Source organism: Podarcis tiliguerta (assembly GCF_965153285.1).
Source record: "Podarcis tiliguerta genome assembly, chromosome: 6".
NCBI classification, from domain to species: domain Eukaryota; kingdom Metazoa; phylum Chordata; class Lepidosauria; order Squamata; family Lacertidae; genus Podarcis; species Podarcis tiliguerta.
The window spans coordinates 34,446,387-34,451,643 of record NC_139539.1 but is presented as its reverse complement, the minus strand read 5'-3'; the positions used below and the strand labels follow the sequence as shown (position 1 = coordinate 34,451,643).

At 40.3% G+C, this 5,257-nt stretch overlaps 1 long non-coding RNA gene across 1 annotated transcript; it reads right to left on the bottom strand.

Annotated features, from left to right (window-relative positions):
- Positions 1–878: 878 nt before the first annotated feature.
- On the bottom strand, positions 879–5,055 carry LOC310679435. The gene is made up of 2 exons (XR_014512259.1): positions 4,909–5,055; positions 879–1,138 (listed from the first exon to the last, which is right to left on the bottom strand). It is a non-coding gene; the product is annotated as an uncharacterized lncRNA (long non-coding RNA).
- Positions 5,056–5,257: the final 202 nt, after the last annotated feature.

Genomic DNA, 5,257 nt, shown 5'->3' with positions numbered 1-5,257 from the left:
GAAAATCTCAGGTTGAGCAGAAAAAAATGGATTAAAAATGAAGTCCTGAAGGGTTGGTAATGAAGATTATTTTTTATACATGTTCCATTTTCAATCCTTATAAGGATACTTGAAAGTAGTTTTCATTCAAGATACATTTTAATTGGTTGCTGCTAGAATTTTGTTTCTCCTAGAATAGAACATTTGTAAGTTCAGACTATCCACTTTAATTAAATAAAGTGCTCTGAAAGCATGGATTTTGTGGCTGCAGCCTATGCAGCCTATTGAAGATGGAGTACTTGGATCAGAGCCAATTTAGTCTTCCCAACAGAAAACTGGCATTTGGATCAGACTGCCCATGAAATTAGAAATACGGGGTTTTGCATTGTGCCTTTATCTTCGTTCTTATCTATCCCTGCTACCTTATCGCTGGCAGTGCCAGAGCTTCATGCAGAGAGGAAAACGACAGATTTCAGTTGTGTTGTATAAAGTTACAACCTTTTCCCCTGTCTTCAGTGCTGCTTTGAAAAGATGCATAAAAAGAACATACTAAATGGCTGTGGCTTTTCCTTATAGGAAAATGCAGTGATAGGGGAAACTCTCCATTTATCAGCCTATTATCCATTAAAGGCACTGGAGTTTCCCCCACTCTAGTGACACCCCATTAGACTAATATGGGTAATAGCCTTCATGCCCCGTTGATTTTTTTAAAAAATGGCAACTTGCTTGTGCGCTACAGTAGAAGTGACCAGGCTTGAACAAGAACAAAGACCCCCCCAGGATCATGGAAATTTGTTGTTATTGCCACTTCTTGTGTAGCTGCCTAGCACAAGGAGTTATTCCCTGTGCTTGATATGTGATGATGAGTGAGGAAAGGTCAATATTTACTTTTCTCTCTCTCTCTCTCTCTTGTCGCTGAGTAAAATTGTCTTCCATAAACACGATTTTAACAGTGGGTCCGTAAGTGATTGTGGAGGCCAGTTCTGGATCCACACCTCCTTCCACAGTGGGGACACTTGATCCTGGTGAGGGTTTGCCAAGCCTGCCTTCCTCTTAGCATGTTTCTCCCTTTTGTCCTGAGTTCAAGCATCTTCAGAGCCCATGACACATTCGGTAAAGGCTGTTCTCCAATTGGAGCACTCGCAAGCCAGCCATGAATCTGTATAAAGAAGACCAAAGACAGTGTGAAGAGTCCTTAACAGTCTTTGTATGGTATTGTTATATCTTTGTGGAGTGCCCTGGCTCCCTTTCTAATTTCTGGACTCTGCTTCTAATTTCTGGGTGCCAGAGGTAGAATCTTGCATGTTAAAATATCAGCCAGTCTGGCTTCCTGATGAAGTAATCACATGGAGAGATAGGCCATTAAAATAACACAAATGGGATGGGTGATGGCCTATTAAGAAAGCCATCACAAAGCTAAGGCTGTACCAGCTGGAAAATGGGTGAAGCCCTCCCTGAGGTCAGAGTTAAGCAGAAAAAAGGCCAGTAATAGAGTTTTCAGGATTGCAGTTTTGCCTTATGTAAGCTGAAACAGTTTGCAAGCTGGAGAAAGGGGGGCGGGGTTGTCAGAACAATGTGGACTGTCAGTTTGAATCCATGAGTTTGGCCATGAACCTCCATCCTAGGTTCAAGTTGTATATATCTGTAAATAAACCATATATCATAAAGACACCACAGTCTCTGCTGTGTCTCATTTCCAAAGGAAACACAAAACCTGAGTAGGTGCCTGGACTCCTCGCTGTGGTAATCCTAGCACACCTCATGAAACCAGAGAGACAATGGTATCTTGAACTCTGTGACATTAAGTATTTTTTTAAAAAAAGAACACACAGTAAAGTTCCTCTGAATTCTTATTTTTGCAACATTTAAGCAGTTCTAAAAGGAAGCTGTTCTGCTTTCCAGTAATGCTAAAGTAAGAACTGTTGCAGAGCTCAGTGTTTGAATCAGAGGTTCAAATCTCAGAATGGGCCGGAGGTAAAAATATATATATGGACAGGAATTCCTGAATGACACATACAACAGGAACTTTTAAAGTATGGTGTTTCTTTATTGCTCAAGAAAGGAAGCTAATTTGCAGGAGGGGAGGGAGACATCAATTCAACCACATGATTGCAATTATGGAGTGACTGAAGCTTAACCACATGGTCATATTGACTGTGTGGGAACCTTTACTCACACAAGCATTACCCAGAAATCCGGATGGTGTATCACCTGATTGTGCCCAGCTCTGAATCCCAATGTTGCTCAGTTACCAGCTATAACGATAGGAGCCCCTGGCCATATGGTACTAATGAGTTGTGCTCCAGACATATGGCTGCAATGGGGAAATATATGAATCATCTCTAAGTGTGAGTTGACTGTTAAAGGGGGTGGGTGGGAGAGTATACATCCTTGACTACTCCACAAACATAATTTGTTTTAATTAATTTTGCTACAAGCTTTTCAGCATTTGGAATCCACTAGAGGGAATAATGTGTTTTAAGCTTGATAATGCTGAGTTTTATAGGGCCAGTGCAGTTCCATCTGGAGAAAAATGGTTGACAGCCACATCTGTGACAATGTGGACTGTGGCGGTTTTTTGTTAGAGACAATGACGTGCAATGGAAAGTGTGCCTTCAAAAGTAATATGAAAGAGGTGTCATAATGACAATGATGTGTATTTCAAAAAAGCAAGCATCATTACAGTGGTACCTCGGGTTACATTCGCTTCAGGTTACATACGCTTCAGGTTACAGACTCCACTAACCCAGAAATAGTACCTTAAGTTAAGAACTTTGCTTCAGGATGAGAACAGAAATCGTGCTCTGGCGGCGCGGCGGCAGCGGGAGGCCCCATTAGCTAAAGTGGTGCTTCAGGTTAAGAACAGTTTCAGGTTAAGAATCGACCTCCAGAACAAATTAAGTACTTAACCCGAGGTACCACTGTACTCATCCCATTGTTAATCAGCTTGCTCTTTTTGTGTTTTACATAAAAGGGGAGAACAAATTAAAGAACAAATTAATGAAACAGAAGGAAAGCTAAGCCAGTATTTAGTAGCTGGAGAGAGAGAAAGTCTCATTTACAGGTAATCTACCCCATTATATTTTTAAAGAGTTGGTGGTGGTGGTGGCATCTGTCTGTCTCAGGAGACAATGGAAGAGTGCACCTTCGGAGGTGAAGTCAAACCTGACTTTTGGTCTCCAGGCACTGAGGTCATCCGCAAGACATTCCCACATGGTGGGTTTGATGTTGCAAGCCCTCGTGTTTCATTTGCAGAAATCTTTGTAACACAGAGTCGGTCTGCCAATGGGCCTGGTGCCGGAAGCCAGCTACCCATAGAGCATGTCCTTGGAGACCCTGCCATCTTCCATTCTGTGGACCTGACCAAGTCAGCATAGTTGTCACTGAGAGAAGAATGTGAACATGCTGAGAATGTGGGCTTGGGAGAGCACATCTTTGAGACTCTGTAAAAAGAACTTCTCAGGGCAGCATACAACAGACCTAAAAACAAATTTAAAATACCTACAATAAAGCAGATTAACAGAAAAACATAAGAATCCTAAGATTCCTTTTACACTGCATTACCTGTAGTTATAGAACTGTGGCCTTTTGATCACCATTCTAAATTTTAAATAGTGGAAAAAAGCTGTATGGAAGAATACCACCCCAAATTTTTTTCATGTGAAATTACAATGCAAAACGCCTATGGTTTTCTAAGTTAACTGGATTGCTAACAGATTTTTTCCTGGAAGCAAATAACAGGGACATGAGCACTAAACCTCCACTAGATTCTGCTGGTTTCCCCGAAGTGGCTTTTAGACCATTTGAATAATCACATAATATTTGAAATTTAACAGGTAACAAACATTGGGAAGATGGAATTGTGCTGTCTATAGAAAGTGTGTGATCTGCTTTCCATTTGGACCAGAGCCTCCAACAAAATTGACTTTTGTCTGATTTATATGACCACACGCTTCCTGCTGCCCACTATGAATTCCTGCATATGCCAACTCTCACATGTGCAGCACATGCAGCTGTTAAATTTTTGAGCCTACATATGTGACTTAGGGGGGAGGGGAACTATGTTGTTGTTTTATGACAAAAAGGGTGGTGAAGATGAGAGTGAATGCACCAGTTTGTGGTGAGACACAAAAATTATAACTTATAACTGGTGGTTGTGATGGCTGCATACAACCAGGCAATGGGTAAGGAATTTATATGTGCAACAGTTCAGGCAGCCATCTGAGTTTCTTGGTTATTTCAAAATAACATGGACACTGAATTGATAGAAAGCAGAACAACTTCTCCCTCCTCCAAATTTATCATTTTTAATTTATTTATTTTTGGAGATTTTTGCAATCAAATACAACCTGCCTCGCAGCCTTCCCATTTAACAATCAACTTCTTTATATTGGGCAATACAAGCTCAGTGAAGTTTACTTGTCCCATAATACCCACTGCCACATTCTGATATATTTTGCAAATTGTAAAGCAGCACTTTAAAAAAGGTTTAATTTTCAAGGCAATTGGTTTGATGGATGAGCTCATCTGCAATACCTAAGAATCAACCGTAATAAAATTACAGAAGATGGATTATAAAACTGGTCAGTTAAGAAACCAGGCATAAGCAGCTAGGATAGTTAAGCACGGAGCTTGGGTATTTCTGTTGGTGTTATTCTGGTTTTTGTTGTATATGTTCAGAACCTAGATTCTCTTATAATTCTCAATATTCTGTACAGTAGCGTGTATCTTAGAGAGAAAGAAATATAGGACATGGAATTATTTACAGAAGACTAAACCCAGGAGACAGTACAGCATTACCCTGCCACAAACATATGCATCCGCTGATGATGCAGGAAGCTTCTTGGTATCCCTGATTATCTGCTTGCAAAAGTATGTTTTCTTTTTAAGCAAAGCAGATTTATTTTCTTCCTTACGTCTTATACTTACAAAAATTGACATCTACATCTATCAACGTAGAGAAGAGAGCTTCATTTCCACTCCAGTGCACTGTTCTTCACACTATGGAAAATCCTTGCAGCCAATGCAGGAGAGTCAGACTGTTATCTGTACATGAAGCTGGAATCAATCTTGGCTCCCCCCCCACTCTTAAAAACAAAAAAAAGCCTCAGCTTTCCAAGACAAATTAATTCTGACATCTTAATTATAAGCTCAGCAGAAAGGTTGGTGCGAGATTCATGAGCATCGAAGATTATCATTATATTGTCATTATTTGCTAATGACTGCAAGTGACTCCAGCACAGAATGGCAATTTATAACCATAAAAAAACTCTGGAAA